Here is a 14,807-nt window from a genome sequence, read left to right on the forward strand (position 1 = left end):
ATTGGTAACACACTGCTTCCGGGTCAAAGGCTGTGGCTCAAGTCTACTCTGACCTTTGAATATTTAACGTAGGCTCATGCATCGTCGGGTCACTATCCTTCAGATGTCTGAAAGAGTAGCAGAATTAAGCAGGTTCAATGGTAACTCTCAAAAGGAAATTGAATATGTACCTCAAAAGAGAAAGATTTTCAGGGCTATGAGGAAAGGGCAGTGGGGAGAGGGACTAATTGGATAACTCTTTCAGCATGGTTATGACAAGCTTGATGGCTAATTTCTCTGCTATAAGATTCGAAGATGGGATATTAAACCAAGTGTGTCTGCCTGTTCAGGTTGATGTGAATAATCTTAAGACATTATTTTAAAAAAAGAGCATTATCAACAAAAGTCGCTAAAGCCATCATGTAATCGGTGTCATGGGATCTTGCTGTGCATAAGATGGCAAAGACACTTGTCTACATAACAGTAAAACCGCCTATTCAAATAATTCCTTCTATGAAAAGTGCTTTAGGATATCTCAAAAAGAAGGGTACACAAGTCAAATGCTTTCTTACCAACAACTTAGATCAGCTCCAATTGAAGTCTATGCTTGAAAGTATAGTTTAAATAAATATTTTATTGTAATCATCTCTTATTTTTTAATTTTTTTTAAAATGTATACAGCCCAATCAGCAGTTGGGCGAAGTTTATGATTTGGGACAGGTGAAAAAAAAAACAAAGACAGAAATGCAAGATGTGGCTTCATGACCCTAACACTAACTTTAATACATTCCGCATGAAAGTAGCACATTTGCGACTGGCTATCACGTGGCTTAAACGAATGGTAGCCCAACGAACCTGAAGAAGGGAACTTTGCTGTCAATCACTATTCATCATTTCAAAATTACACAGTGATGAGTTGGTATCGGAAACCATCTGATAACCGCATTGCTCCAAGGGGGATGTTGATGTTGTCGGGTCTGGGGTCTCAACTTGCAACATCACTTGCTTGTTTTGGACCATTTGCTCTTCTTCAGGCTGCTGGTAACGATGTGATTTCCTGCGGTGCCTTCGTTTCTTTCTTTGTTCACTCCTTTCTTTCTTGAAGTCCCGAATGCCCTTGTAGAAATAGCAGCTGGAAAGGAATTTGGCCACACAAGAAATACCTGAGCAACTTTGATGCAGAGATTTGTAGTTTTAACACAATCTTAACAAACAGATAAATAATCTAGCATTTTCTTTTTTATGGTAACATGCTTTGGAAAAGCTGAGGAATCGAGTGAGGCGGTGCAAGGTGAGCTGGAGAAGCCGTGCATGCAGGACTCAAGGTTCAGGGTGAGTCAGGGACGGATGTAGTCAGATTGTTTTTCTGTTACTTGGCTACTGGGAACAGCAAAGTCTTGACCTGATGGTGGGAGTAAGTGTTCCTGGAGCTGAGACTGGAGTACAGGTCTGATTCGGAGGCCAGAATCGTGTGAGTTTCCAGGGCTGAAGCTTTGTCAAAGGGTAGCGACACTGTGTTTATTGGTTTATTGTTTATGTAAAGAACAGATTTGTATTTTTCCTTGGACTGTGGCTTTAAGATTGGACTGTGGCTGTAAAAACTACCATGGCTGCAGTTTAACAGAGGTGTTCACCAGAGCAGGAAGAAGAAAATCTACAATGTTGCTCTCTCCTGGAACAGTGTGCACCAGTTTGGACAGAGTGGTGCTGGAACGGAGACCTGGATTAAGAGGGAACCGCCTAGCGACGGCGTTTTGATTGGCTCCTGACCAAGTGGCCAGATTCTGTGTGAAGATAGTGTAGTAGATCAGCTTCCAGCCTGAAAAGAGGAAAGACCTGAAACCTCTCTCTCCTGTGTTTTGTAAGACTCCAGTAATCCTGCCATAGTAGCTATCTGGCTATTTCTCACATCGCTGTGTCCTGCTTTCTTTGAGAAACCCCAGTCAGGAGGAAAAGGGGAAAAATCACCAGTAGAGACATAAATAGTAAAAGCAAGTTTTAACCAGAGAACCACAGACTGCAAGTGCTGGGAGACCACCTCGTGTCAACCACAACAACCTGCAAGGAATTGGGAAGAAAGCAATCAAAGTCAACCCATCTAATCCCGAACTCCGGATTGGTGCTATCAAACTGTTTTATCTCATCTTTAAAATCCATGTTGTGTGTGTCTTATGTACGCATGTGTGTGTGTGTTTGTGTATAGGGGTTTAAGAAGGGCAAGAGTTTAAGTTATAGAGTTAAAAGTTAGTAGTTCATATTTCTTTCTTTTGCCACTGGTTACAGACAATTTGTTTAATAAACAGTTATTCACTTGTTAAGTTTACAAACCTGGTGCTCGTACTCATTTAACCTAAATTAAACAGTTAGGTAGAATTGGGGCAATCTGGTGGTCTGAGTAAACTTCTCAACTTTGTCACGGTTTGAGGAGCAGTGGGGTTTGATACGACAGCGCACTATCCCCAGTGAGTTGTGACATTTATCACAATTCACTTTCAAGTATAGGCCCAGAGTAATTTTAATCGAACCTGGAATAGATAGACTCGGTGTGATGTTAACCATTAAAATGGAGAGCAAGTGTGAAACTGGCGTTACACCCCCATCCCGTCAGTTTCCCATCTGGCGAGTTAGGTTAAAATTGCCCCCAAATTTGTCACAACTACCTTTTCTCTTTTCAAATGCCCACTGACCGGCTTTTTATTCCCAGCATTTTCCATTTCACTTTTGCAGCTTCAGCCAGTCTATAGATAATTATATTGTCCTTCCTGTCAGTGGTACCTCAGGTAGAGTTCAAACGTTTATGCTTTATTGTGTTTTCTTGTGTCTTTTTTAATAAAAGAAAAATCCAGTTACCTTTAAGAGTCACTGCTCCCAGTATCAGCCTCCTTGGATTCAGGAGCTGCTATGGCACCTTTTCTATCACCATACTGGAGGGGGGTGGAAATCAGAACTGAAAGCAGCAAGAGCTGGCATGCTCTGTGAATAGCCAATCCTGCACCCGGTTTATGGATAGAACGGGAATGATCTGGATTAGCTGCAGATTGGCTGGATCACAGCAATCCCCTCCAGGTGAAGCAACCAGGTGCATGCAAGTTTAGCTACTTTGATCTTTTTCAGATCTAGGGTTGTTCAGCCATGTCTGTGTCCCTGTGCAATATTTAAAATCCTGGTCAGGACTTACAGGTGGTTGTTTGCTCTTAAAGGGAAGCTGCAATCAATAATGTTGCTGGAAATTTAAACAGCAGCGTTACAGAGATGAAATTCGCACCCACCGTGTGTTACTTTCATTCCCTTTGAACACTTTAGTTTTTTGGATCATAAGAATCTTGGGACTAGGGAGAATTGTCCATTTAGAGGTGAGAGGTCGTGTAATGAAACCTCCAAGAACACGTCCAGCCAAAGTTGGCAACCCTAATCTAAGAGATGGAGAGGAACATGCCCAGGTTATTGCACATACCAAAGCACGATACCGGCCATTGTTCCCATCAGTAGAATTCCAGTGACGACTCCTGCAATGATCTCCAGTCCCAAGGTTGATACACCAGTCCTTGTTGATATCGATTTTATTCCCTTTGTTAAAATCATCAAGCGCTTATCAAAGTCAGAAAATTCATCACAGGATTGAATATTAACATCTTCACTCCTTTGTTTTGATGCTGCTTTTTTTAATGCTGCATTTACTTTGCCAGGATTTGATTTTTGCCTATGAGATTTTGCACCTAAACAATGTAATCAGAGAGGTATGTTACAACAGAATGAAATGAATCACAGAAAGATGCAACATGGACGGAGGCCATTCGGCCCACATTGCTTATGTTGGCTCTGTGCAAAAGCAATCAAATTAGTCCCACTCCCCCTTCTCTTTTCCCTTGGTCCTGCAAATTGTTTGCCTTATTCCTTGTGTGAATTTTTACCTTTTGTTTAACTTCTCTCCTCTGCCTGAAGGAAAACCTTGTTTACTTTCCTCAACTGGTTATCGATGTTTCATGTGCCAGCTCAGTCAGTGGTATCGAGAGGTCATTCAGCTTTGGGTTGGGAGCAAGGGGAGCAGGTACAAATGGAGCCAGACCTATCATTCCCTGACGTCTCCACATACCCACTCACTTCCAGCAAGAGTCACTGGATTTTAAATTCTAAACGAGGCTCATATTCCCTGGACTAAAGAAGATTAAGAAGTTTGATTTGATTGAGGTTTGTAAGATTGATAGACTTGACAGAGAGATTTTTTTCCCCTTAGGAGGAATGGGAAGTTATTCAGGAGAGAAGTCAGGAATCATTTCTATAGACGCCGCCGTTCATTCCAGCAGATGACTGAGAACCAGTGTCACTGAAGACTGCGCATGTCTAGGGAACTGGTCGCTCACATCTGCCAGCTGCTGCAGTATTTGGCACCACAGGGGACATGGAGGGCATCCACTGCCAGTGGCTGTGCAAGTGACCACTGCACTCAATTTCTATACCAGTGGCTCCTTTCAGGGATCCACAGGGATATCACAATCCTCCATCCACAAATGCACCCACGAGGTCACAATTTGTCATTTTCACAAAGCGTACAACTTTGTGCTTGTCGCCCGGGACCAGGAAAGCCAGGATACACAGACCTCAGGTTTCCCGCAGGTGCAGGGTGTCATTGACTGCACTCACGTAGCGCTCAGATCTCTACTACGGTCAACCGCAAGTGCTTCCACTCACTGAATGTTCAGCTAGTGTGTGACCACCACAAATGCATTCTGCAGGTGTGCGCATGGTTCACAGGGAGTGTCCACAACTGCTACATCCTTGGCAGGTCTCAGGTCCTTGACGTCTTCCAGGGTCCACAGAAGCTGCAGGGTTGGCTCCTCGGGGACAAGGGCCACCCACAGAGGTCGTGGCTGATGACACCCGTGTGGGGGCCTCAGACTGCAGCAGAGCGACGCTATAATGAGGTTCATACAGCAGCTCACAACTTGGTGGAGCAGACAGTCAGGATGCTGAAAATGAGGTTTTGGTGCCTGGACTGGTATGGTGGAGCCCTGCAATACGGTCCACAGAGGATGTCAAACATCATCATCAGTACGACTCACTCCCAAAGTGCGTACGTATGCCATGGACACCACTTTAGTGATAAAATGGTGCTCATCGTACTAAAAATGGTGCTAAGTGGTCAAACTTTGTGATTATTCTCCCTCTCTCTGGGGTTCATGTGCAGCTGTTTTGGTCGTTACCTGTTCCGTTGGTGACCACGACATTCACTTTTTGTCCATTCACCGTTATCTCACTCTCGGAGTACAATCTCAGCTCATACTGTCCAGCATCGGCAGACATAATTGGTTCCAGCACCAGTGAACAGTTCCCATTCGGGATAAGCGATATAAACATTTGTGCACGGCCTTCATATCGGTTGGGCTCAATGACAGGCTCAAGTACAGACCCCACCACTCGGTAGATGGGCCTATAGTAATTGTTAGGTCCCGCGATAACTCCCCATTCCAACCGCAGATTGCTAGATTGGACAGCTTCATTCGTTTTGAACGAACATGGTATGAGAAGCCTGTCTCCTTCCTTAACTTCAAAATAGGTTTTGGGCATCTGGACATCTTCAATCTCTAAAGCTAACATAGAAAGAATTGTTAAAGACAATTAAAGAAAGTGCAATTAACAACCTATCGTTACTTAATCTAGTTGTAAAAACCTGGAAATTACTATTGGTGATATTAATGGGACAATAACTCAACCAAACTCTATTGGTTATATTCTAACACACCAATTCCCAGAAACTCAACACCCCCTGTGCTCATTGATCTCACTGCCTCCTGGTCCTGGAATGCATCAATATTAAATTTCTCATTCCTGTCTTCAAACCCCTCAATAACCTCACCCTTTCCTATCTCTAGAACCTCATTCAGTCCTATAACACTGGGATATCTGTGTTCCACCAATTCTAGCACGTCGCTTGATGTCATTGCTCCACGATTAGCCGTCATGTCTTCAGCTGCTAAAAATAGTGCCCCCTGCCTGCCTGTGTGCCAGCTCCATCCTGCTCCTGTGCCATTTTTGCGGCGGTGGTATGAGGGAACGGAAGGGCCATGTAAGGCCAATTATAGGAGGCTGATTGGGATTTTCACAGACCAGCAGGCAGCAGGGGCCAGTTTAGCTGCCTGGCATTAGCCTCCCCTTGGCAGATTGGGGGGCCAGAACTCCGGATGGGCCCAGTGGCCCTCCATTCCTATTGGGTTCTGCGTTAGCCACAAGCCATCATGTAGAGGAGCTCAGCCTCCTCATAGTGGTGGCGAGGCTGCAAAGGCCATTTTTTAGTTTAAATTTAGATAAATTGGATAGATGGTACCTGCATTTTGAAGCACCCTCTCCCTTACGCCACCATCTGCTACTTTCAAGTAGGAAGGCCTCTGATTGGCCCTCCAGCTTCGGGAGTCCACCTACCATCCTTAATTAGATGGCATGCCCACCTGTTGACCATTAATTGGCTGCTTTGGGGAAAATGAGTGACTGTTTCCCACACCAGGTGAGCTTCTGGCCTCCATTTCACCCTGATGGTGGGGTTTAGAAGCCCACAGAGAAAATCTTGGCCCATATTTTCTTTGAAAAGTAATGGCATTTGGACGATGCAAATTGTTATTAATTTTAATTGAGGACTGCCACAAGTTACTGAGAAATACACACTGTTCTGCCTCCATTAGCTTCACAAAAATGGCATACAACCTTGAACCTCCCTGTGGCATCCATGAAAGTTGTCATCTTTGCATATTAATGGAATGGAATGTTAAAGTAGGGATGTTTTACTACAGTTGTACAGGGAATTGGTGAGACCACATTTGTACTGTCTACAGTTTTGGTCTCCTTTCTTAAGGAAGGATATAATTGTGTTAAAAGCGGTTCAGAGAAGGTTCTCTCAACTCATTCCAGGAATGAGGTCGTTCTCTTATGATGAAAGAGTGGACACATTGGGCCTGTACCGGAATTTAGCAGAAAGAGAGATGATTTTATTGCAACATATAAGATCCTGAGGGGTCTTGACAGGGTGGATGTTGAGAGGATATTTCCCCTTGTGAGATTGACTGAGAGGACACAGTTTAAAAATAAGGGGTCTCCGATTTAAGATGGAAATGAGGAGAAATCTTGCTTTTAGAGGGTCATTAGTCTGTGGAATTCACTTCTCCAGAGAGCAGTGTAGACTGGGTCATATAATATTTTTAAAACTGAGTTATACAGATTCTTGACTGACAAGGGAGTCAAGGGTTATAGGGGGTAGACAGGAAAGTAGAGTTGAAAGTAAAAGCCACAATTAGATCAGCCATGATCTTATCAAATGGCAAAGCAGGTTTGAGGGGCTGAATGGCCTAATCATGCTCCTAATTCATTGTTCATATAGAATTGTTATTAAACTCACCACAGAGAGTCAAGTCTAGTGACACTTTTAATGATGTGATTAATAGTAATTGTCAATCATCCTCTTGTGCCCAGAAATTGAATAATTAAATATGTAGAGTCACATTCCTTCAGGTTGTGAATTGTTGTTGGAGATTTTAAAAATGTGAAACTTAATTTTTTTCTTTCTGTCTCTTTTCACTCTCCCAATCCAATCTTTCTTTCTCTTTTTGTAGCTGATTTGACCAAATTTACTCTCAATTTCCTTCTTTGCTCCTTCCTCAATCCTTAAAACTGACTGGATATGGTGATACCCTGTGGGTTGCCGTGCTCACTCTGGTCCGATGCCCTGTTACCCTCATTGCGCTGTAATCAGCTCACACTTTTCAGCAACTTTGTGGGCAAAACATTTTAAAACCTCAACATCCACAAACAAGTCTAACTAATGGAACATGCTGCAAAATCTGAGCCATTGTGGTAATGGATCAATCAGGTAAGTATGGATCAACCTATGAATCAGTATGCACAACTGGATAGAAAAAAAGAACTTGCATTTATATCGCGTTTTCATAAGCTTAGGATGTCTCAAAGTGCTTCATCACCAATGAAGCATGTTAGAAGTGTAGTCACTGTCATAATGTATGAAACAAGGCAGTCAATTTGTGCGCAGCAAGCTCCCACAAACAACGATGCAATAATGACCAGATAAAAAGAAAAGGGACTGGAAATACTCAACGGGTCAGACAGCACCTATGGAGAGAGAAACAGAGTTAGTGTTCAATTTGGTGATCTTCCGTCAGAATTGGAAGAAGCTAGAGATGTAACAGATGTTAAACAGGAACCGAAGCAGGAGAAAGGGGGAAGGGGGAAAGATCAAAAGGGGTGGTCATCAACCTGAAGCAATAACTCTGGTTCTCTCTCCACAGGTGCTGCCTGACCTGCTCAGTATTCCCAGCAGTTTCTGGTTTCATTTCAGTCCAGCGTCTGAAGGATTTTGCTTTTGCATCAGTGAACAGATAGGGCAGGATTTTCAGTTCGGCGGGTGGCACGGTCGGCTGGTCTGGGGTTTGTTGGGGAATGGACCCCGCCCACTGCGATCGGCCCCTGACCGCGATTTCACGCCGGCTGGCCAATTAGGCCGGAGGTAAGCGCGCGCTGAAAGGCTCAGCCCAGCCACGGTGGCGGGGGGTGGGGGGGGAGGTGGGGGGGATGCGGGAGGGTGGGTGAGCGCTGACATAAGCTTGGGCGCGAGGGAGTGCAGAACGAAACCGCCCTGAAGGCACAGAACTGCTTCAGGGAGCTGGAGAATTTGTAAGCAATAAAGAAAGATTTTAAAATCCGGAAGAAAATGTCCACGCATTAAAATCAGTCACCTGAACATTTGGATGATGAAAATTCTGCCCAAACATTTTTATTTTTAACCTCCTCTTGCTCTTGGATGAGATTTCATCAAAAATGCAAAATCCACCTGGCAGATTCGCCCATTCGCCAACCGTAAGGTTGGACAGACCAAGAAAAGTCGAATAATTTGGAACTCTAATGGGCTTAATTGTCCTCTTAATTGTGGGCGGATGCACTTCCGACTTTAGCGCACACCCACTGACCAAACTGTTGCGCGAGTGCAGGATGGCGTCAGGACACTCGCCTGATGACATCACATGCTCGACATCACATGCTCGACATCACATGCTATTTCATGCTCGAATGGGTCAAGTGCACACCCACAGGCCGACTAAAAATTTTGCCCATAATCGGCTTCAGTGATATTGGTTAGGGATAAATATCGGTCAGGACTCTGGGGAAAACTCCCCTGGTCTTCTTTGAAATAGTATCAAAGGACCTTTTACGTCACCTGAGAGGACAGATGGGGCCTCAGTTTGATATCTCATCTGAAAGACAGTGCCTCCAACAGTGCAGCACTTCCTCAGTGTATCAGCCTATATTATATTAACATGAAGGTCATGATGGTGGTGTGTTACAGTTCACTGAAAGAGTCTGGGTTGCTGTTGCAACATTCCCTTTTTATGTGCATGTTGTAGTGTAGAGCTATGCACAACAATGACAGAGGTTCAAATTTCTTTCCATCACACGACTGACCAGGAATTTCTGCTGCTCTTACCACATGCATTGGCGTGTTGGAAGGTTTTGCAGGTTTATACCCAACATGATATTAATGTACCCTCCTTGGCCATCAAGTCCTGGGGTGGGACTCAGGAGTGGAGCTTCTGGTTCAGGGGCAGGGACGCTGCCCACTGTGTCACAAGCCCTTTGTGGGGAATGTGGAGGTCGGGATTTGGAATAGAAACCTATGAAAATATGAGCAAAATGCATGACTGGATTAGGATTGTGCCCAATCCAATTATTCCCCAGTGTCCCTTCAAAAAGAATAAGTTGTATTTATATAGCACCTCTAGCATGAGATGTTCCAAGGTGCTCCACAGGAGTGTAATCAGACAACATTTTACACTGAGCCATTAGAATAGGAGACCAAGAGCTTGGAGAAAGAGGACAGTTTTAAGAAGCAACTTAAAGGACCCGAGAGGGAGGCAGAGAGGTATGGGGAGATAATGTCATAGCTCGGTCCTGGACAGCTAAATCCAATCATAAGATCATAAAAAATAGGGGCTGGAGTAGGCCATTCAGCCCCTCGAGCCTGCTCCGCTGTTCAATAAATTCATGGCTGACCTGATTGTGGCCTTAACTCCGCTTTCCTGCCTGTTCCTCATAACCCCTGACTGTCTTGTTGATCAAAAATCTGTCTAACTCGGCCTCGAATATATTCAGTGACCACTGCTCTATGGGGTAGAGAACTCCAAACTCTCACGACATTCTGAGAGAAGGGTCAGAGAGATGAAAATCGGAGATGCAAGAGGCCAGGATTGGAGGAATAGAGAGTCATGGGTTGTAGGGCTGCAAGAGGTTACAGAGGTAGAGAGGGGTTGAGCCCGTGGAGAGATTTGAACAGAGTGAGAATTTTATCTTTGAGGCATTGCTGGACTGGGAGCCAATGTAGGCCAACCACCACAGAAATGATAGGTGAATGGGACTTGATGCAAGTTAAGATAGGGCAGTAGTATTTTGGATGAGCTGAAGTTTATGGAGGAAGATGGGTGGGAGGCTGACCAGGAGACCATTGGAACATTGGAGATGACAAAAGCTGGGGTGAGGGTTTCAGCAGCTGATGGGCTGAAGCAGGGGTGCAGTCGGGTGATATTACAGTAGCCAGCCTTGGCGATGCAGAACTAGACCTGAAGGCTGTATTGATCTGATCCCGCTTTATGAAACACTGGTGGAGATCCACAAGCACTGCTGACCAATTAGAAGCAGGTGAAATCTCAAACACGCTGCACAAATTCTATCTTTTCTAGGAGGAAGGGGAGGGGTTAAATGGGAGATGTCTTAACCCACAACAAAAAAATACACTGCATTTGAAGATTGCTTTAATAATTGTGATCCCATGAGTAACACTTCATAAGCGTTTTGTTCTGTTGCCTCAAGGGTGCCAATAATCATGAACCTTCTCCAATAGGTTAATCTAGTAGGCTATTGTACCTGAAGCAGCTTGCAGGCAGAGTGTAAAGATCCAGAGTTCAGCATAGAAGTGCATTTTATATTCAGTCTCAGCCGTAAGCCATGTTGGACACTGCTCTGAGCTAGAGGGACTCGGCTAGCGTGTTGATTCAGACAATGGACCATTGTGACAGCCCAGCATTTAGAATTTGGAACCCAATGTAACAAAAACAAGGTGACACATCAATTAAATAATTATTAGCAACACGGTATCCATTTATTAATAAAAAGCTCAATGTAACAAATAGCCTAGAGTACTGTGAACAATTTTGGTCCTCTTATCTAAGGAAATATATACTGGCTTTGGAAGCAGCCCAGGGAAGGTTCACTAGGTTGATCCCGGGTATGGAAGGATTTTCTTATGAGGGGAGGTTGAGTAGGTTGGACCCGTACTCATTGGAGTTTAGAAGAATGAGAAGCGACCTTATTGAAACATATAAGATTCTTAGGGGGCTTGACAGGGTAGATGCTGAGAAGTCGTTTCCCTTTGTGGGAGAGCCTAGGACCAGAGGGCATAATCTCAGAGTAAGGGGTCGCCCATTTAAGGCAGAGATGAGGAGGAATTTCTTCTCTCAGAGGGTAGTGAATCTGTGGAATTCTTTACTGCAGAGGGCTGTAGAGATTGGGTCGTTAAGTATATTCACGGCTGAGATAGACAGATTTTTAATCAGTAAGAGATTCAAGGGTTATGGGGAAAAGGCAGGAAAGTGGAGTTGAGGATTATCAGATCAGCCATGATCTCATTGAATGGTGGAACAGACTCAATGGGCCGAATGGCCTACTTTTGCTCCTCCACCTTATGGTCTTAGAGCCTGGAGATACACATACAGAACTGGCATGCATTTATGCAGTTAATTCTAAAACATTTTATTAAATTGCAAACTAACAATCCAGTCTAATGGATGTAAATTCAGTGTTTTAACACTTTGCATTGTGCAAGAGTAAAAACCCAAATAGGACAGGTTGAGAAAGTGATGATTAAGGAATATTAATCCTGGGCTTTATAAATAAAGGCATTGAGTACAAAAGCAAGGAAGTTATGGCAAACCTTTACAAAACACTGGTTCAACCTCAACTGCAGTATTATGTCTAAATCTGGGCACTGCATTTTAGGAAGGATGTGAAAGCATTAGTGAGAGTGCAGAAAAGATTTACAAGAATGGTTCCAGGGATGAGGGACGTCAGTTATGTGGATAGATTGGAGAAGCTGGGGCTGTTCTCCTTGGAGGAGAGGTTGGGAGGAGATTTGATAGAAGTGTTCAAAATCATTAGAGGGTCTGAACAGAGTGCTAAGATAGAAACAGTTACCATTGGGGGAATGGTCGAGAACCAGAGGACTCTGATTTAAGGCGAATGACAAAAGAACCAAAGGCGAGTGTTTAGGATTACATAGGATGTATGCCACAGAAACAGGCCATTCGGCCCAAGCAGTCCATGCTGGTCTTTACACTCCCTTTGAGCCGCTTCACACCTTTTCTCGTCTAAATCTACCATAATACTCAATTATTTCATTCTCCCTCAATTGTCTGTCCAGCTTCCTCTTAAATGAATCTATGCCGCTCGTTTCAACCATTCCCTGTGGTAGTGAGTTCCACAGTCTCATCACTCTCTGAGGAAAGCAGTTTCTTCCAAATTCCCCATTGGATTTCTTGGTAACTACCTTATATTGACGGCCTCTAGTTCTGCTCTTGCCCACGAGAGGAAAAACATTCCCTCTGTATCCACTCGATCAAAACCTGTCATGATTTTTATTAGTCACCCCTCATCCTTATTTTTTCTAGATAAAAGAGACCCTGTCAGTCTTTCCTTTCCTTGTATGTATACCCATGCATTTCTGGTTTCATTCCTGTAAATCTTCTCAACAGCCTCTCCCAGGCCTCCATATTTTTTTATAATATGGTGAACAGAACTTCATGCAATATTCTAAAAATGGTCTAACCAAGATTTGATACAGGGTTAGCATAACTTCCCTGCTTTTCAATGATTTCCCAATAAGAATAAAGCCCAGTGCTTGGTTTGCTTTTTTTATGGCCTTGCTTACTTGCAGCGCAACATTTAATGATTGATGTATTTGTACTTCAAGATCCCTTTGTTCCTCTCCCTCACCCATACTTGAAACTTCCAAGTAATAACTGACCTCCCTATGCTTCCCATCAAAATGTTGAACTTCATTTGCAAATTATTTTCCCAAACTGCAAGTTTCTTAATGTCCTCCTGTAATTTGCTGCAGTTCCCTTCAGAATTGACTACACTACCTCCCGCCACGTCCGATTTGGTGTCATCTCCAAAGTTAGAAATTGTGTTTTTAATTCTGAAATCCATATTGCTGATGTAAATTGTGAACAACAGTGGTCTCAGCGCTGATCCTTGTGGAACACTTCCCACCTCCTGCCACTCTGAATAACTACCCTTTACTGTCACACTCTGCTTTCTGTCTTGAAAACAGCTGAATCCATTCTGCTACTTGTCTCCTGGCTCCACATTCTCTGACCTTATTCATTAGTCTATTACGGGGCACCTTACTGAAGGCCTTCTGAAAATCCAGAGAAATTACAACTACTATATTACCATTGTCTACTCCCTCCGTTACCTCTTCAAAAAATTCAATAAGGTTGCTAAAGAAAGATTTCCCCTTTTGAAATCCATGCTGACTATTCATTATTACATTTCTCATATCTAAATGTTATTTTATTTCCAACATTAATTAGGATTCCATTATTTTTCATACCACCGATGTTAAGCCATAATTCTCTGGTCTATAATGCCCTGGGCATGTTTTGCATGTTTTGTCCCCCTTCCTCAATATTGGAATTACTCAACTATCCATCAGTCCTCTGACATATATGTTTTTTGTAACAAATTATTAAATATGAGTAGTAATGCCCACCTGGACCAAGGGCTTTATCTTCGCGTTTCTTCAGTTTATTCAATACATCCCGTTTTTAATTTTTAATGCACTTAGCTCATTGTTCTTTTCATCATTCAATGAATTGTCTACCTGTTCTAACTCCCTGGTAAATACCAAAGTAAATATTTAATATTTTTTGCCATCTTTCTATTGTTACCTGCGGTATTATTCCTTACCGGTCTTATTCCCACCACAGCTTTTATTGATGTGCCTGTAAAATATTTCACTATTTTGTTTTATGTTCCTTGATAATTTAATTTCATAGTTCCTATTTGCCTTCCTAATTGGTTTCTTTATTTCTCTTCTAATCTCTTCATATTCTCTCTTATCCCTGCCATCTATGTAGTTAATGTATGCCTCCTTTCTTAGCCTCTCTTGTTCCTTTATGTCTATTCATCCATGGAGTCCCATTAATGTTTAGTTTGTTCTTTCCTTCAGTGGAGTGTGTTTTTCTGGAATGAATCCGGAATGCGCTGCCTGAGACGGTGGTGGAGGCAGATTCAGTTGTGGCTTTCTAAAGGGAATTGAATAATTGTCTAAAGAGAAAAGTATTTGCAGGGCTATGGGAACTAAATTAGGGGTGACAGTGTGACAGTGGCATAGTGTAATGATACTAGACTAACAATGCACAGACCCCCCCCCAGGCTAATGGGTTCAAATCCTGCTCTAGCAATTGGTGGAATTTAAATTCAATTAATAAATTTGAAATCTAAAAAAAAAATAGGCTCAAAAACACAAATGCCCCTTTGGAGAAGGAAATCTGCTGTCCTTAACTGGTCTGGCCTACATGCAACTCCAGATCCACAGTAACAGAATTACCTGGAAAAACTCAGCAGGTCTGGCAGCATCGGAGGAGAAGAAGAGTTGACGTTTCGAGTCCTCATGACCCTTCGACAGAACTTGAAGTTCTGTCGAAGGGTCATGAGGACTCGAAACGTCAACTCTTTTTTTCTCCGCCGATGCTGCCAGACCTGCTGAGTTTTTCCAG

The sequence above is a fragment of the Carcharodon carcharias genome, chromosome 13, assembly GCF_017639515.1.
Source record: "Carcharodon carcharias isolate sCarCar2 chromosome 13, sCarCar2.pri, whole genome shotgun sequence".
NCBI classification, from domain to species: domain Eukaryota; kingdom Metazoa; phylum Chordata; class Chondrichthyes; order Lamniformes; family Lamnidae; genus Carcharodon; species Carcharodon carcharias.